The sequence below is a fragment of the Orcinus orca genome, chromosome 1, assembly GCF_937001465.1.
Source record: "Orcinus orca chromosome 1, mOrcOrc1.1, whole genome shotgun sequence".
Classification (NCBI taxonomy): Eukaryota; Metazoa; Chordata; class Mammalia; order Artiodactyla; family Delphinidae; genus Orcinus; species Orcinus orca.
The window spans coordinates 167322675-167341950 of NC_064559.1; the positions used below are offsets into that span (position 1 = coordinate 167322675).

Sequence of the window (19276 nt, forward strand, 5' to 3'; positions counted from 1 at the left end):
CTGGGCCTCCGTCCTTTGCTCCTTTCACTCCAGGCCAGGCCCCGGGCAGGCGGGAGGGAGGGAGAGAGAGAGAAGTAAGTGGTAGCTCAGTTTGCCATGGTCTAAATACAGTTGCTTTATGCTGGTTCAGACCCTTCCCATCCTGTCCCTCTCTCCACCCCTTCCAAAAACCGAGGAGGGGAGAAAAGAAAGATGGAGAGCAGACACCCTCCTGCCTGTGCTCTGTCACTTCTGCCGGAGTTTGTTTTCTTCACACCAGCTTCGCACTCACGACACAGCCCGCCCCTGGTCAGGGCGGTGGCAGTGGCGGGCTGCTTCCAAGTCCGTGTAGAGCTGTCTTTTAACAAAAGGCTTTTTTTTTCTTTTTTAAACAAGTAAACTGTTCTTTGTTTCTGTTTTGTTGCTGCTGTCGTTGTCGTTGTTTACTTTGCCTGTCCAAACTACAAACCTTAGGCGTAATCTAAAAAAACCAAAACCCCACCATCCTGGCAGGTCTGGGAATCCTTTCCCTCTGGTTAACCACTTGATTTTTTCCAAGTGTGATCACAGACGGCGTCCCACAAGCATCTGTGCCCGTGCTCTGCCCGCCAAGGCAGGAGCAGCTCTCATGTGGGTTGAGAGCCTGGTCTTCTCTGAAAGACACCTTGTTGGGCTGTCTGGGTGCGGGGTGTGGGGAGGTGGCTTTCTGATTTGCTGGGGTGGGTGCACCTGCCTCACCCTCACCCTGCCTCCTCCTCCACCTCCGCTGTCCCCTCCGGGAACTCCTTGGATTTAAACCAGACTGAGACTGGGAAAGGCTGTCAGAGAGAGATCGGTGTCTGGGGCTGGAAGGAACTTTTATGATGAAGCTCTTGAGTGTGACATTCTTTCCAACCTGTCTCCGGCCGGGTTTGAGAATCTGCCTGAGTTCCTCACACCTTTTGAAAGGTTAGCTCCTCCAGATAAGAATAGGGAAAGAGCTGTTGTCTAGAAGAGAAGGCAGAGATTTCTCTGTGTAGCTCATGAATTCAAAACTGGGACCAGTGAGGCAAAGTCTGAGGAGCCTTTGGCTTGGTGACAGCCGGAATTTCGCGCCGTGTGCATCTCGCCGTGAGCCGTGGGCCGCAGGAGGCAGGGGCTCCCTGGCACTGGAGGTATCTTAGCAAAAATGGGACAGGCACCTCTTGGGGATTTTAACGTGACCTCCTCCCAGGATGGGAGGTGACCTGGAAGACACTTCTGCTTTGCAAGGTCTCACATCATGGTTGATGTTAACTCCCAGGAGAGGAGGGTTAGGACATGCTACATACCAGGCAGGAAAGGGAATCAGTGAAATATGGGTGTTCTCCAACAGAAACAGCAGGTCGCCTACCAAGATGGCAGTGAGAGGAGTAAGAGGGATTTAGGGATGGAAACTCAAGACATTGGATGGCCATGCATGTGTCTATATGCATTCCTAGCATATGGTCCACACTGGGACCTTGTCCCGGGGATGGAAATGGGTGTATAGGCTTCAGGTTGGACCAGACCAGGCCTTGCCTCGGGTGAGGCTTGGGGTAAGGCCACAGACATTGGGAAGAGGGGCCAGACTTCCAAGAGAGAGTGAGACGTTCAAAGCCTTGGCAACCCATGAACCCAAGAAAGACAGGAGCCTGACAGGCTTCTCCCTTTCCCCCAGAGGAGAAACCCAAGGGGCTACTGACTGAGAAGGCCATCCATGCCAAGGGGCAGCCGTCTTCCTGGCCACTGCAGACGGGTGTTCTGCGCCCAGCTGGTGGTCTTTCCCATGGTGTTCTCTCTGGTTGGGACTTCTTTCCCAGGCTCACATATCCTCACCAATGATGCCATGGTTGCCCTTCATACAGTGCGGATGTGGCTCTCCTGCCTAGTGGGCAGAGCTCACCCAGGTACCAGGCTCCACCTGTGTGCATCCCTCTTGAGGCTGCTTGCTGGCATCTGGGTGCCCAGTGCAGGCCACTGTGGCAGGAGAGGTGGACAACAGCCAGCTGTATTTTTTTTAAATAGGCCGTCGTCGTCTTCTTTGGCCTGAGTCTGGGGCAAGGAGAGGTCTGCCTGATACGTGGGCAGGTCCCAACTTCCTGCTTTGGTACAATTGTCCATGGTTAAGGCCTAATTCCAGACATACTTCTTCGGCCCTCCCATGTGACGTTCAGGGGTGTGTGGTCAGAAAGCCCAGACTGATTCCTGTCCTTATTTAGCCACTACCAGCTACCATCAAACAGAGGTAACTTTCGGATCCACCCCCTTTTTTTTTTTCTTTTTTAAATATTTATTTGGCTGTGTCGGGTCTCAGTTGCAGCACGTGGGATCTTCATTGCAGCATGCAGGATCTTCCGTTGCGGCGTGCGGGCTCATCGCTGTGGGGCGTGGGCTTCTCTAGTTGTGGTGTGCGGGCTCCAGAGCATGTGGGCTCAGTGGTTGCGGCACTCACAGGCTCTCTAGCTGTGGCGCACAGGCTCAGTAGTTGTGGCGCACGGGCTTAGTTGCCCTGCGGCATGTGGGTTCTTAGTTCCCTGACCAGGGATCAAACCTGCATCCCCTGCATTAGAAGGCAGATTCTTAACCACTGGACCGCCAGGGGAGTTCCTGGACCCACCCTCTTGACTTGAGGTCTTCTCTGATCCCCAGGCAGGGTGAACCATCAAGAGCTTCCTGGATCATTGAGCCAGGGGGCTGTGTCCCACCCTCTCTGCTTCCTGGGTGACTTTGGCTAGACCCCTACCCCTACTCCCACCCCAAGGGGCATCATTTCTCCATCAGTCAGATGAAGGTGGACGAGGTCCTTCCCTAGTCAGGGTGCTGAACTGCTCAGGCTGGGTCACTGTTGCGGGGAAAGGATATCTCTCTGGAAGGAGGTAGTGGCTGCCCATTTCCGGAGCAGGCCGTCTCCCAGCAGGAGTATTAGCTATTGATTGCCGGCCCTGACCCTCGCGCACCTTGCAGGCAGCCACTCTGATATTAGGAGGGAAGTAGAGATGGTATCGAGGGTTTTATCTCCTGCCAACAATTGCACTTCTTCCCCTGCTTGGTCACGGCCTGGCAGGCAGCTCTGCTGCAGGAGGGGCTTTGCACCAAGGAGCCAGCCTGGCTTGGCTGATCCAGCTTTGGCCAAACCCTGTCCCAAGGTGGCCAGCCCGGTTTTCTGGTCAGGATTCCAACCCTAGTTGGTGCTAAATTTAGTTGAGGACTCCAAGGTGGGTGTGAGGGACCAGCTTTTCACCCCCACTCCTGGCCCCTTAGAAAGCAACACAGAGGACTTACTGCCTCAGGCCTCTGACTGCCAGGCTGCAAGGCTCCACTTGGGGTCAGAAGGTTTGGCCATCTTCACATTAGGTCCCATCTGTTTGCTCTTCCTTATTCGGTGTTGGGGTTTCCGAGGCGGACAGTGCCCGTGGTCCTGTGGCATGAGATGTGTTTGGTAGCAAGCTGAGGGCCGACGGGGAGATGTTTTGGGACCTGACCTGGCCACACCTCACTATTGGGGAATATTGTGGGGTTCTACGGGTCATGGGAGACCGTAGCAAGGACATTCTAATTCTTTGTGTTCCTTACAAAAAGACCGCCTCAATCTTGGCATCCCAGCACCTGGTGTGCACTGGGGACCCAGGAAATGTTTGAACTGAGTTTGTGTTGCTCGTGTTACTAGGAGTGGAGCCCAACCGGCCCCCAAGCTCTAGGTCCAGCATTCTGACCAGGCTAGGCGGGTCCAGGGGTGGTGGTGTGGAGAGTGGGGAAGGACTTGGAGTTCTGGAGCCCGAGGACACGTGTTGTAGCCCCCTGCTTGTCCATGTGCTTGCTGAGTGACTTTGGGCAAGTTGCTCCCCATCTCTGGGCCCCAGTTTCTTCAGCAGTAGACAAAGCAGGGTGGACCAGATGGTCTCTGAGGGCCCTTCCCACTTGGATTTTCTGCTTTGGATCCAGATGGATTTTACATAATCAAGCAGTGGCATTTTTTTTCACGCAGCTGAAGTCAGTTGGGCTGCACATCTGGCAAACTCAGCTTGGCTTTGGCCAGGCCTGCTGGTCTGGGTGGGTCCCCAGCTCCTTGGCCCTAAGGTGGTTTGAAGGGAGGCACCATCCAATGAGGATTTCTAGGTCCAGAGCTGGAGAACTGCAGGAGGGCAGGGGGTCACGGAGAAGGGAGCATTGGGTACAGGCTGTTTTTGTTCTTGTTTTGTTTTAAATTCCAATAATTGTTTTCAGTTATGAAGTGTTTTTGGACATGCAGCCTGCTTTCATTCTGATCACAGCGTTTCTGCAGAGGAGGCATGGCTGATTGGGAAAGTGAGACTCAGAAAGGTGAATGACCTGCCCAAAGTTATCAACCGAGGGCTGGAATCAGAGCCTAAACCCAGGTTCCTGGTTTCTGATTCTCGTGTTCTTCCACAGCAGTCAGAGTCCTAATGTAGGTACATGTCTGATTGTCTAAGAGACGAAGAGAGAATAGAGCACAAGAGAAAAGGGGGGAAAAATAATGGAAGGAGAAGGAGAAACTCTAGCCATCTTCTCTCAAAAGGAGCCAATGTTTCCATTCAAATGCCAGCAGAAGTCATAGGTCTACAGACTGTGCCTTCTCTGGAAAAGACAGCCCTGGGGGACCCAGCTCCCTTTGCCAAGCCCAGCCCCTCCTGCTCTGAACATGCCTAGAGACTTTCCGCCACGGTGGGGGACATGTAGGGCTTGACATGTCCCCTGTTCCAGTGAGTCCTCGTCTCTGCTGGGCCAGCCCACCCACCGTTGAAGGAGGTTGAGGTCTGTCCCAGAGAACCCCTCCCCGTCACAGGGGGAGAGAGGAGAAGAAACAAATGATGTGTATAGCCCAGGAAGCAGAGAAATGATCCAGAAATAAGAGGGAGGGAGGTACACATGACCTTGGTCCTTTGCTGTTGAGATTATAGGATACACTTCTCTGCTTATCTCGCACTGGAGTAGCTGGGGTTTCTCTGGGAGAGAAGCAGCCTCAGGAGGGCTCTGATGACTGACTTGAAGTATCTGAAGTTCTGCCATGTAGAAGATATTCAGCCCTGCCTCTGTGAGGTCAGCCCCGTAGATCGCAGATCCTTCTGAGAAAAGGAGAGGGAGACCACTTGAAGTCTTTGTAGGGAAGACATTTCTACCACCTGCTCATTTAATGATGAAGTAGTGAGCTCCTTGACACTGGTGGTAACCAAGCAGAGACTAGATGCCCAGCAGAGATCCTTGAGGACTGTGAGCCTTGGGGTGGGGTGATGTGTTTCCAGGGAAGATCAAAGCCCAGCAGATGAGAACATGCCGGCAGCAGCAGCTCGGGCAGTTCGCAAGAGCTGGGCCGTTTCCTGCCTTCCTGTCCAGCGGGAAGCAGGCAGCAGCAGAGTGAGCTGACATTCTTCCTGCCAGAAAGCTGCTGCAACAGGAAGGACTACTCTGTGCTGATGAGGGCAAGTCTGGGACTAGGGGAGACTTGGGAAGAATTAAACCACCTTGTTTTTGTGGCTTTCAAAGCCTGCTACTAGGGAGGACTTGATGGGTGAGGGCCCAGATCCCCACTGGACAGCTGGTGAATCTGAGGCTAGAACCATGTGAGGCCTGGCCCCAGCTTGTTGTTAGCTCATCGGCCAGACATGGTCTCTTAAGGGCTCAGCGACCTCCCAGCCTCCCAGCCACCCAGCCGTGCTGAGCACTGCAGACTAAGGAGGCAGCCAGGGAACCTGCCCTCAGTGGCTCACACAGACTGTCTGGTGAAGGAGGCAGGGGTGATTACACAGAGGAGCCAGTGTGCCTGGGCGTGGATGTGAAGGGGTAAGTTTGGGATGGCAGGAGGTCCAGACAGACACACGAAGGACTTGAACTTAAAGACAGAGGGGCTCCGTGGAAGGTCCCTAAGAAGGGGAGTGACATGGTCCCAGGAAGAGCACCAGTGGCCTAGAGGGGCTGGGCTCATGGCAGGATGGCCAGCATGGAGGTGTGAAGCCCAGGCTGTGGTCCCCATGGGAGGTGGCCAGGCCTGAGCTGGAGTGGTGACTGAGTGCGGTGGCTGGTGCCCCCTGCCCTCGACGGGTGACCCCTCGCTGGATGTTTTAGCTGGGGCGGGGGGCGCGGGGCACGGGGAGCAGGGCCAGGAGGAGGCCTGCTTTGGACTGAGGTGCGGGGTAGGGCAGAGCAGGAGGCAGGTGTGGGGCTGAGAGTCAGCCTCTTGCCGAGTGTCCGGTACCTCCTACCCTGTTGGAGCCTTCCCTCTGCAGGGGACGAGACCCCGTATGTGGTCCCGTGGCTGCCCAAGCCAGCCCTTCCTGGCCTCCCCAGCCGTGCTCGCAGGTCCTAAAGTGGAACTGGCCGAAGCCCTCTCATAGTTGCTGGTGGAGCACCCTCCAGGTCAGCGAAGGCGCCCCGTCTGTGATCTCATTTGCCTGTCAGGTAGGCCTGAGAGCTGCTAGCATTCCCACTGTCTGGGTGAGGAACGCGAGGCTCAGCTTGGCCAGAGTGCTGCTCAGGGAAGAGAGGCCTGGGCGGGGTGGTGAGGTTCGGAGCTTCTTGAGGAACTCCCTGTCTGCTGGGGAGCAGATTCCTCCCCTTTCTGGGCCGGCTCTCTGACCCCAGCCCCTTGCCCTGTCTGCTTCCCTGTGGGCGGAGGGGATCTGATAGGTGCACCGGTCCATGGGAGCGGACAGAGGAGCTGTGTCCCGGGTGAGCAGGCGGGGTCCTCCGGGGGACAGAAGCACCCCCTCGTCCCCGCCCCTCACCCTGCTGTCTGCCTCCAGACTGACAGAAGGCAGGGTCACCCCCGCTGAGAAGGATTAGAGCAGAGGCGGGGCGCCGCAAACGCTGGGCCCTGGGCCACGGCTGGAGGTGGGAGCGCTTGTTGTTCCCACCCCGAGCCCCCGCCTCTTCCAAACTGACTTGCTGCCTGCAACAGCGGAACCCCCCCCCGCCCCTCCCGTTACTGAGATGAAGCCAGGGGCAGCCTTTAAGCCTGAAGACCCCTACCCTGGGAGGTGGACGCCTGCTTTGAGTCCAGCCCCGCTGTTGCCAAACTGCTCCTTGGGTGGCCACCCTCCCCTGTCTGGACCTTAGTTTGCTCATCACTCTAGCGAGGGGTGCCCAAGAGGCCTTTATGAACCCCTGCCACTCTGAAGCGTTGTGCACCGTGCTGTTCCTCCCTTCCCTGCTGTGGACCCACTCGCAGACGTTGCCCCACGTTCACCCGGCCTGTGCGGAAAGGCCAGGGCAGGAGAGAGGGGGGAAAAAGACTTTCTTTCTTGCCAACACTACCTCCACAAAGGTCAGTCTGTGCTCCCGCCCCGCCCGGCAACCAGCCTGGTGCCTAACGTCTGCCCAGCGGCAGATGACCGGCCGGGGCTCCTAGCAACCGTGGACAAAAGGTTACTCCTGACGTGCCAGGCTGCCTCGCCCCCTCGCCCTTCCTCCTAAAAAGGGGGAAAAAAAGTTGCCGCCGTGACCGATGCTTGTGCCTGAGTGCACGCGTGGGCATGTTTGCGTCTGCACACGCAGGCCGCCTCCCCCTCCCCAAAATGTGAACTCCACTCTCGCTGATGAAATGGAAAGTTGAACATAAATCAGTGTCTGCCACCCTGTTAGCTATGCATCAGCAGTCAGTGCCTGGGAGGTTTGCTCAGTAACAAAGCACCCGGCGGCTCCTCAGGCCTCGACCGCCCCCTGTCGTGGAGCCAGCCCCACACCCGGGGTCGCGTGGGCTGCAGCCAGCCCTGCCGCCTGCCCCTGCTGCCCCAGACCCGTCCTGGCTCCAATCCCTCTCCAGGGAGAGGCAGGGGAGAGGCTCCGGAGGGACCCTCAGACATGGGAGGCCCGGGGGCTGTGCTCAGCTGCTGCTTCTCCCGCCCCGGGAGACCCCCGGGGCCACGACCCCCCCCCCCCCCCCCCCAGCTCTGGGCCTCTTCTCTTGAGCTCTAAACCGACGCCCGAGTCTCTGACTTTTATGGATCTGATGCCCGAGGATTGGTGTCAGCAGCACCTTCACCTCTGGTTTGTTAAGAGCTTGGGCTGGTTTATCCTTCTCCCCTTTGGACCTGGGTTTCTCTTAGAATTGCATTTCTCCCCCCGTGCTGGAGAGCTGCTCTGCCGTGGGTGCCTCCGTTCCCCCAGAAGATTTCCCCACCTCTCATGGGTGGGGGGCAGGGGGTGGGGTAGACCTTCCTCAGCTCTTGCTTCCTTCTCCACAAATCATGCTGAAGGTATTTTTCCTTAAAAAAAAAAAAAAAATCAAATTTCTCAGCCCTGTAGCAGAAGAGGTTTGAGGAAGGGAATTCCAGCGGAATCCTGGAATTAACACACCTTGGCATTACGTGGATTGAGATAGACCCCCTGAATAAGATCGTGCTGCCCTGAAAGGAAAGTGCCCTTTGAGGAGTCTGGGCTGGGCTCGGGGCCTTGGGCCCAGACCGGGTGGTCAGAGGGCTTCCTCTCATCTTGCGGAGGTGCTCTTCTAAGAGCTGGGGACATAGCAGGAGACCCATAGTGTGGATTTGGGGTTCATGTCCTGTTTCTGCCTAGATTAACTCCCCAGCTGACCTTTCCCTGACAAGCTCCTTCCCTTAAACGAAGGCCTTGGAATCAGTGACGCCCCTGGCCTAGGCCCACCCCTGGGTTCCAGGAAGCCCCATCTCTTGCTAAGACCAAAAGGGGTGGGATTAGACTTTTTAAGAGCACGGGTGGGGCCATGGCTTTCATGAAGTGTCTGTTCCGTGCTGGGCTCTCTAAGGGGCTCCCTGACCCTGGGGACACCACTTTAGCTGTGTCTGCAGTGGAGGGGAGCAGAGGGCACCCAGCTGCAGGAGAGGCCTGGCCAAAGAGGGTTGTCAATGCTCAGTGGCTGTGAGCAGGGGCTTTGGAGCAAGACAGCCCACTGCCACTCCTGGTGACGTGTTCTGGGCGGGTTATCCGAGCTCTCTAGGCACTGCTCTCCTCGGCTGTGCTGGGAAGCAGTTGTTTGGCACATTGCAGTGCTTCCTTTCCAGAACACTGGTGAGGATTGACTATACACTCATGTTCAGTGATGGTTTATTACTGCCGTGGAAACGTGACCCAGTGTTGACCAATGGTCAGAAGCCCAGCGGCTGGGCCCCTGGAGCTTCCACGTGCCTGTTAGTTCCTCTGCCCCCTGTGTGTCCCATCCCTCCCTCACCCTCTCTAAACGTGCTTCCTGACAGCCCTGGGGTCATGCAGCCTGGGTTGGCATGTTGGTTGCCTTGGGAAAGTCCATTAAACTCTGTGAACCTCAGCTGCTTCACCTGACAGGTTGGGGTGAAGATATACCCACTACCTCTTGGGGCGGATATGAGGACACCACGAGATGATGCCTGTGAAGCCCTGCCTGGCGCGGGTAAACACTGGCTCTCCTGTGTTGTGGATACAGGCAGGGGTGTCCTGGGCTGTTCTTTTCTGCGAACTAGAGGCCAGGATGGAGGTAGGTCTTCAGCTCAACCAGGAGCAAGGGTCGCCGTGAGTTTTCTTCTTTTTCCATAAGGAATCTCGGGCTCAGTACAGCCTTGGTGGCAGTGAAGTGTGGCAGAGGTTCGGGGTATTCTCGAGATTGATTGGCTTTTTAGTGCTTAACCCTTCGGTTAGACTGACGTTTCTGGCACCTGCTAAGCAGCGGGTCTTATTTGGTCCCCTAACGTGTCACCTTCCTTAACCCTGCCCACGTGGCGGTCCCCTTGGGCCCTGCCACCTTGACTCCTTGTCCCTGGTCCACCGACAGGAGCTGACAGCGGAGGTGGAAGCAGGAAAGCAGGTTGTATGTCCAAAAGCCTCTGGCCCCGTTCCTGCCAAGCTCATCAGGGTGAGCTTGCTACTGTGAGTTACTGTCAGCTCTTCCCCCAGGGGGCTGGGTCTTTGCTTCTGCCGTTGTCCCTCGGTACCCACGGGGAGATTGGTTCCAGTACCCCTCACCAACACCAAAGTCTGTGGATGCTCAAGTCCCTTATATCAAATGGCCAAGTGCAGTCTGTCTCCCTGTCGTCGGGTTCTGCCTCCGTGGATGTGGAGGGCTGACTACTCCTGAGTTCTGTCACTAGTGACTCACCTGGGTATCACTGGAGTTTCAGTTTCCTCACCTGTGAAACAGGAACAGCTCTACCTGCTTCACCAGCTCTGAGTTTGGGAATGTGTTCAGAATGAAAGGCAGATCAGGTGTCTTCACAAGGGCTCCTTCCCAGGGGCTGGTTTCTGGGCATCCGTTCCACATACATCCAGGAGGGACAGCTCTCCGCCTGGCCCTGCTCGGCTCCCAGGGCTGGGAGGCAAGGCAGTCCCTGGCGCCAGGTGTTCCTGGTCTGCGTGGCAGACTCCAGCCTGGGCTCTCTGCAGGTCAGTGGAGTGGCTCATCCCCTCCGTCAAGTGGTCTTCTTCTTGTCAGTGGTATCCCTTCGTTAAAAGAATAAAGTCCAGGCTCTTTTTACGACATCCAGACCTCTTTGTGATCTAGCCCCTGCTACCCTCACCCTGTTGTTGAACCAGCTCTTGGTTCCTGGGACAAGGGCCAGAGCTTTTGCTCTCAGACCCAGCCCTGCCCCGCCCAGCACGTCTGCAGGGCCTCTTCTGCAGATTGCAGAATTCTCCCCTCCCCTCCTTGAAGCCTCTTCAATCTCGAGTCATTTTTATTCAAGAAGACTTTGACAAAGTCTTGTCCCATCCATGCCTCAAGGTAAAAAAATGTACACCCAAAATGTGAATCTGATTAAGTGCCCCTTCCTGAGAGCAATTATAATATCTAACTCCGAGAGACTTATTCTGGAGTTATGGAAAGGGTCTAAGAGTTTGGAGACTTGCAGTCTGTTCTGGGGCGGTGCCTTTATCTTTCTGGGCCTCAGTCTGCCCATCAGAAGAATGTAACGTTAGAAGGAGTAGACATGGGAGGTGCAGTGGTAAACAGAAGCAGCCCAGGCCCTGTCCTCTGGGGGCATCAAGGGCTTTGGGGGGCACTTCAGGGGCCAGATGACTTTTGTGGAGTTGGCTGAAGAGCACCCCACATCAGGTGGGGTTGGTGAGGGCCGTGCGTCCAGCCTGAGACTAGCTCAGATTCGGACAGGTTACATGTTAGTGGGCAAGGGGGCAGCTCCCTGGGAGTGGGGTAATAGGAAGGTCTAGTCAGGGAAAGAGGGGCTTCCTGAAGGATTCTTTGGGGCGGAGAGGATCTGAGCACAGCTCTGTGTATCGGCAGCTGCCCTGTGGTGAGGGCTGGTCCCCAGCACTGGACGAAGTACTGGACGCTCGGTATCTGTGGCTGTCTGTGGGGAGGTGGGGTGGCCTGTTTTACGGGTGAGGTTGGGGAGTTTGGGAGGGGACTGCAGACGTGCCCCTGGCCCATGAATCCAGAGCTCTTCCACATGGCTGCCCCTCGTGTTGCCACTGAGGTGCTCCAGGTTTCAAAGCCCACTGCCTGGGTGACAGTGGGCGGGCTTCCTCAGCCCGTCTCTCCCCAGTGTCCTGGTTCTTTCCCTCACCCCATCCTGTTGCTTCTCCTTAGCCAAGGAAGGAAGACAAGACCTTGGGCCATTCCCCAAGCTTCTCAGGGGAGAAGAGGCACGAGAAACCACCCAGTCATCCTGGAAGCCACAAAACTAAAGGGGAAACCTTGGCCAACTTTCCTGTTTTCCTTCTCAGCCCTCTTCTGCCCAGTGGACAGTTGGGGTTGAATTCTAGCATCTGGATTTATGGCTTCCACAGCCTTGGTCTCCCTGTCCTAGTTGGTAGGACGAATCTGTACTTTTTGGATCGTCTGTCTGGGCATAAGGGGGTAGGGCAGGAAGGCTGTGTGCACGCATGTGCCCGGAGAGCTTAAAGTCGAGCAGGAATTATCTGGGTGGACGAGGCAGTGCCTTTTTAGCATGCACCTCGCCTTCACTGCGCTGCCGTGATGAACAGTGGAGCCTTAGTGTTGGCAAGAGGTGGCGTGGAGGCTGGCGGGCAGGAGTGGGATGCGTCTTTGCAGCCCTGTCCACTTTCAGAGCAAAAGGCAGTCTTTTGTTGGGGGCTGGGGGGGAGATTTGGTTCTCTTGGCAAGGTAGGCGTGTCCTCCCTGTGTTCTGCGGGATTGGCATGGCTCTGGATCCTGGGTGTGTCTCTGCCTCTCCCACTTACCCACAGAGCAGGTCTCTACTGCAACCAGTAGACGTCTGGGAGGAGAGAGTGTGCTATCCGGATGTCGGCCAGAAACCCACATGGCTGGGACTGGGTCTCGGAAACCCTCGCCAACATTAAAGAGGGCTGGCTGTTCAGGGCTGTAGTGTGGCTTAGTGGCGGAGCAGGTACACACTCCATGTGTAGTTAGCAAGAGATGGGAATTAGCACCCCAGTTGTGAACTCACTGTTTTCCAGTGGCCACAGGTCTTTATTTCTAACTCGAGGAAGGGCACAGAAACATCTTTGGAAAGGAGTGGGATGGATGTGTGCTTCCCAAGACATAGGTCTGATCACCACTCCCTTGCACGAGCTCCCAAAGGTGAATGACCCCACTCCTCAGCCTGAAGGTCCCAGCCCCAGGGTCACCATCTTGTGCATGAGGCCCCCCCCAGCACCACGCCCACTCTTGCCTCTGCCACACAGATGCCAGTCTCAGCCCAGAAGCCCCTTTCATTTCTGCTCTGCCAGAGGACGCCTGTTCATCCTTCCATGCCCTGCCTACGCAATGTGATGGTTCTGTAATCGCACACCTGGTACCTGCCTCTGTTGGAATGCTGCTGCGGTCACAGTTACACCTTGCTCTCTCCACACTGCCTGGGACTCTCTCAGGGAAGGCCAGAGTACTGCTTATTTTTGTGTCTCCAGCGCGTAGCGCACACTCAGCCCAGGGTGCTGGGACCCAGTGGCTGGGTGCACTGCCAGGTGGACGTGGGTTCTGCTCATAAGTTCTGCGTATTAATGCTTTTTCTTGTGTCCCTGGAAAGAGTGCTGAGTTCTGTGGACACAGGTACATACAAAGAATCTTCAGCAGGGAGGCCTCAAGGGTTTAGCAGCAGCAGCTGGAAGCAGAGTCGCCTCTCCTTGCCCCTCCCCCACCCCAAGCACAGCCTTTCAAGGTAGATAGAACCCTTTCCTGAGGTAACCCTAGAGAATTCTTCTGAATTCACTGCATAGGCGAGGGTCAAACAGCACGAACCTGCTGAAAGAATTCAGGGTTGGAATCAAGTCCCCAGAATGTTTCGTGCTGGCGAGCGAGGGAAGAGTGTGTTCCCCAGCATTGTGGCCAGAATGAACGCGGGGAAGATGGTTAGCAAGGAGATGCTCTGGGACCAAACAACTGGTCATGAATGCTGGTTATTGTGTTATAGTAGTGAAAGATCATCTTGTTTAAGACCAATGGCCCAGAAAACCGGGGCTCAGAGATTGGTCACATGGCATGTTGGTGGGGGAACCAGAACTCAGGTTTGCTGACCCCGGATCCGGGCACTCATTCTCTTGTCGTCAGTGGGATAGATCCTGGCTCTGGTAAATAATGCTGTGTCGCTGGACTTCAGTGTTCTCCTTTGTAAAATGGGGTTAATTTTTGCTTCATTTATCTTATTAAAGAGATGTGAGGTTAAAATCAGAAAGTAAATCTAGCACTGTTTTGCTTTTCCTTGAGAATTTAAAAAGACTCCAGTTTTTTCCCTCTTCAGTCTTGAAAACCATTACTAAGCTCAAGGGTCAGCAAACTTTTTCTGTGAAGGGCTGGATAGTAAATATTTCAGGCTTTGTGGGCCATCTGATCTCTGTCACAACTACTCAACTGTACTGATACAGCGTGAAAGCAGTCTCAGACGGTACACAAATGAGCGTAGCTGTGTTCCAATAAAACTTTATTTACAAAAGCAGGTGACAGGCCAGATTTGGCCCTGAGCCATAGGTTGCCGATTTTTCCTGTAGCTCAGCCACAGTGGTGGCCGTGCTCTTGGGATCCTCGTGCGGCTGCTGACCCCAGCCTCCACTCTGGGTGTGGTGCAGGGCGCCAAGCCAGGACTTGGGACCAGTGAGCCCACGTCCCTGGGGCTTGGCTTTCCCGTCTGTGCGCGGGGCTGGGGCAGACTCAGGGAGCAGCATTGGGGGGGACTGTGGTTAGGTCTTGGACGCCGCCTGTACTTTCATTTGCCATGTTTCCTCCCTTTGTTTTGAAAACCGTTGCCTGCTGATTCTGCGTCTCTGTCTCCATGGGACCTCTTGAGTAAAACATGATCTGAGTGCCTCCTGCGGTGTGTCCTGGCGGCCCGTCCCGGGAAGCCAGATTCACAAGCGCACAGACCTCTCGCCCTCGCCACCTGCCCAGCACTGTCCTGGCTCCTCGGAGAGGCACGGGGAGGAGGAGAGGTCAGCTGGGGCCTTTGCTCAGCCAGAAATCAATGAGTCTTTTGCTGATCCTTGCACATAGGGGACCCCAGTGGCTTTGAGGATTCCTGAGGTTATGCCGAGGTGACTCCAAGGGAGACACGTCGTATACTGTTGCTCCTCTCACTGACAACTTCCCCACCATCCCAGGAAGATGGGCCACCACCACTTGTCAGACCTACCTTACCTGGTGCCCACGGAGGGCCGTGATTGCTGTGGGCTCATCTCCCGGAGGCCGGCAGCCCCCTGACTGTGAGCTCTCAGGGCTGTGCTGCAGCCTGGCCATAGCTCCACGGTTGGGTGTGGCCCAGCTCAGCCCCCTGTAGCCTTGAGTTGGTAACTTTAGCTCTGTCTCCAGCCTCTACTGCCCACGTACACACGTAAAGATGCCTCTTCCCCAGAGGGGACAGATAGAAGCAGGATAGGAAGGCAACTGTCCGAGCCCCTGACAAGTTCGTTCCCATGGATCGAAATGGAGAAATAACTTTTTCTGAGATGAGCTGCATGTCAGCAGCTCCTTGACCCCGCCAGGTGGTCAGCCTCCTGCCACAGGGAGGCTATGGGTGGAGGCATATCGTGCTGACAGATTTGGGATGTCAGTGGCACACGGGCACACCTTGGCCCTCTCCCCAGAATGGGCTTATGGCATTTCCTGTCAGCATTCGTGTCCAAGGAGCAAATTGGATTGTCTGTTGCATGCCTGTTGCCATGTGTATAATTAATGTAATTTTATATTCACTCAGTTACAGTAACACGCCCAACGGGCGGATTGCACAGGTCACCAGTAATGCGGGTCATCCGTTTCCTGCTGCCAGTTGATGAAACCCACCCCTGCATTCTTGCCAGACCACTGGCCAGTATCCCCAGGAGTCGGGGGCTGGGGGGAACAGGGATGTGTGGAGCGTTTTGTTTCTTAGCAACCTAAAACTTCAAGTCCCCTTTCCCCAAAGGCCTTCTGACTAAAGGCAGATTTGGCCTTGATGGTAATGACGGGGTGTTCAGCTGTTCCCAGAGCACTCTCACAGCTTTTCTGCAAGGAGAGTGTCACCTGGATTCTTCGCTCCTTACAGAGGAGCAGCCCCATGCCCGGGGCTGTCAGGCAGGACTCCAGCCCCAGTGCCATGGGCTCTAACAGCCGAGTTCTCCCCACTGGCCCACCTCTGCACCCAGAAAACCTGGGACTCAGTCTCATCTCTGTTTCGTTTGAGAGTCCATGATGTCCAGGCAGGTTGAAGGCAGCTTTGGGGAGTATGGGATGGCATTTGGCGAAGGAGCCGTGAGTTTTGGAAATACTAAACTTAGCATATAGCCTTTATTACCTTTCTCCTTAAAAAAAAAAAAAAAGAAAAAAAATAATACAGATTTTCTTTTTTATTTGGTTTTTAATTTTATGGCACTGTCCTCCCTCACTCCCAAGAGTCTTTAGCTCAGAGGACCAGCGTGGTCATTCCTGTTGTTACGAACGTTTCCTCCTGGTTCCTTGAACCCAAAAGTGTTAGATGTGCCCACCCAGGGGCTGGCTGACTGTGGCTGAGGGGTCCGCCTGCTGGCCACGCCTCACTGCTCTGCTCAGGCCCTGCCCTGGACGTCCACGTGGGGACTGTGTCACTGCCCTGGAGGAGCCCACGTGGCATCCACAAATAAGGCAGGATGTCCAAAGAGGATGCACCACGTTTGGAGTACACCTGGCTGGGTGGAATAGGCCAGGCTTCGCAAAGGAAGATGTGTGGGCTTTCAACAGGCTGAGGAGGGCGATCCCACAGAGTAAGTCTAGCTCTCGCTTGCCCTGTAAATGGGCTGTGAGTGGCTCTGGAGCAGCAGGCGTGGGGACTGTGGAAGCTTGGGGACCTATGCCTAGCACCGTCAGCTGTACCACCTCCCTGCAATACCTGTAGAATATCCCATTTTCCTTATGAGGAAACCGTACTCACATGTCCTGGAGGAGCTGGGATGGATGCCAGGAAGCTTTCCCCATTGTGCACAAGCATGTCTCTCAAGGATAGCTTCGGAGGGGGGAGTGCATAGGTGGGTCCTGCAGACGGTTCTGAGGTGCTTTTCTGCAGAGACCTTGGATCTGTTGTACTCTGCTCCCCACCACGTCGATGATGGCAAAGGCACTTTCACTCAACTGTCAGCATCTAGGGTTTTAGTGGAATGGTCCATAGCAGAGCCTCCCCGGGCCCTGCCTAAGTGGCTCTCGGAGGCTGCCACCCAGTGCCGAAGTGACAGGAAAAAGAATAAGGAAGTGCGGGAGTTAACGTATTTCCGTAACGTCTGAGGGGAATGGCAAGTCCATTAACAGGTTCTGGGGCAGAGCGAGGCCCAGACAGGAAGTGGGCAAGTCACCTTCCTTTTCCCAGATTCAGTGGCAGGGATTTCCCGAGTTGGGGTGTCCCCTCGGCACAGGTCTCCTTGCCGTCACCCCATGGAGGCAGGACTGTACGATGGAAAGAGTTCTGACCCGCCAGGGGCCCCCAGTTCTCATCCCAGCTCCCTGTTGGCCTCCGTTCTGTGGCCTCCCTGAGCTTTGGTTTACCTGTCACCTTCTCTTGGAACCCATGGCAGTTTAAACCAACACTCCAGCCTGTTTGTCACTGTGTCCTCATCCTTCTCCCCAGCTAGCCTGGGAGCTTTCAGGGCCAAGACGAGTCCACTGCACTTATGTGACCCTCCCTTACCCCAGCATGGGCTGGCCAGACACATGGAAGGTCAGCACCCAGAATATGTATGTGGGTGAGTGGCTGGGTGCACCCACAAGTCCTTCAGCCTCTAGGAGCACTGCTCACGGGCTTGGAGAATGGTGGACCAGCTAGGCGGCCCAGGACTCTAGAATCAGCCTGGACCCACCACTTCATAGCTTTGTCATCCAAGTCAAGTGGCTTCGCCTTGCTGAGCCTCAGTTCCGTGGCTATATAAAATGGAGCAGTTAAGAGCCCTTCCAGTGAGGAGTTGAGATGACATGAGCTGATGCAAGTGAAGGCCATCTGTACCGTGTGGCAGGTGTGGCTTCGTTATTATCACTGTAATCGTTCCCATTTCACTGATGAGAGAAACGCAGTCAGTGGCAGAGTCAGGATTTGAACCCAGTTCTTTCCAAACCCTGTTTCTTTGTCTGCATGGATGGGGACGTGATACCATGAAGAGAGCGAGCCCTGGGCTGGAGTTAGGTGATGTGGCTCAGCTGCCAGCTTCATCTGTGTGGCCTTGGACAAATCACACCCCTGTCCTGCGCCTCTCTTCTTCCCCGTGAACGAGCATTGGAAGCAGTGATGATCTTTCAGGGCTGCCAACAAACAGGTGACTGCTGGGCAGGTATGGTTCTCCCCAAGCTTCTGGTGGGACCCCCAGCCTGGTCCAGCCCTATATTCTGCTCACCTCAGATGTCTGCCCGTATCCATCTCTCTGGCATGTCAGGAGGGTTGATTGGGCAGCACCTAGGATGAAAAGCCTCCAAGGTCTGTGAGGGAGATGGTCTAAATGGAGCTGGATGCAGAGGGTCATCCTGGCCAAGCAGGCTTCCAGATGCACCTATTTGGGTTCTTCTAAAGCTTTCAGCAAGTAGAAGCCAGGGAAGGCCCCACTGGCAGTGTGAGGGCGGGTGGGAGGGGGGAGAGTTGTCCTGTGTGAGAACACTCGGTATTACCAGCTTTAAGACTCCCGCCCTCTCTCACCTTCCACCTCCATCCTCTCCACCTGCCTGCCAGATCTGTGCAGCATCTGGGGAAGAGAAAAGCCAACATCCCAACAAAGGTCAGAATCTTAAAACAAGTTCTTTTTTTTTTTTTTGTCTGCCTCCTACATAGCCTTTTGCTCGAGTGGGTAACAAGTTGAAAAGACTAAAGGTCTGTTTTCTCTAAACCTGCCTGTCAGTCTCTTGTTGAGAATGCAGAGTGGAAAGAGAAGAACACGTTTTTGTGGTTTAATAAAGCACAGGGCAGCAGATGCCATACCTCCTCGTGGAGGTGGGCAACACGTCTGTCATCATCTTTACACGAGCGAGCATTTTCCCACTGTGGAGCCCCATTCTCAGCTCCTGAGAACAAGCCAAGTGTGCCGGGCCCTCCCTGCGCTGTTGCATCCAGTCTCAGGGACAGAACCCGGACACAGATACAGTGACGGAGAGCTGTCAGGCTGAGTGGAGGCAGCAGAGGTACAGAGGATGGAGATTTGGGAGGATGTGGGTGACCCATTGGCAAAGGTGGGCTTCTGGCTGCACGGAATAAAAGCTTTCTGGCTGTGATGTTCCCAGTAGTGCTGGGGACCGTGCTGGGAGGTACATAAGCAGAGCCTGGGCACCCTGACTGGGCCTGGGAGAGGAGCTTCATGCCCCGGGAAGGTGAACGCTGAGCTGTATCTTCGCCTGTGTCCAGACTGTGGTGGGCTTTTCTCTCTGGGTGACCGGCTGGCCTGGGCTAGGGTTCCCGTGTCCTCGGCACTCCAAACCCCAGCTCCAAGTCAGAGGAGAGACTTCAGAACCACTGCCCCCTCTCAGGGCTTACCAGCCTGCTCCCCACAGCTCCCGCCAGGACAGAGAAGTTGCTGGGCTAGGGCCTCTAGCCCTAGCTAGAGGAGTAGCAGTAAGGGACCAGACACACTCCCTTACTGCTACTCCTTGCCGTTTGTCTTGAAGCAGCGGCAGGGAGGCCAAGTTGTTCCCTGTCCACTCATTAGGGCCCAGGCAGCAGGGTCCTGCAGAGAGCTTCTGGGGGAGGTGCAGAGGTGAAGCACACACGCCAGCCCTGCCCCCTGGACCTCCGGGGGCCCAGGCAGCCGGAACGCAGGGCCAAGGGGCAGCTTGGAACGACAAGACTCGGGTTTGAGTGCTGGCCCTTAGCAAGGACTGCTTTGACCGAGGGCCCTGTCTGTGGCTGTCTGAGGGGCTTTACTTACTTTTTCTCTGACCACTCAGCGAGTCAGCTGCTCCTCATCTCCCCTGGCTGCCGGGGTGCACAGGTGTGAG

General features: G+C 55.5%; 1 protein-coding gene and 1 long non-coding RNA gene across 15 annotated transcripts in view; both read left to right on the top strand.

Moving 5' to 3' along the window:
* SSBP3 (single stranded DNA binding protein 3) overlaps positions 1-19276 on the top strand; it is a 165260-nt gene that overhangs the window by 115275 nt on the left and 30709 nt on the right. The window lies entirely within an intron of this gene.
* On the top strand, positions 3-18167 carry LOC125964741 (uncharacterized). The gene is made up of 2 exons (XR_007477999.1): positions 3-17628; positions 18021-18167. It is a non-coding gene; the product is annotated as an uncharacterized LOC125964741 (long non-coding RNA).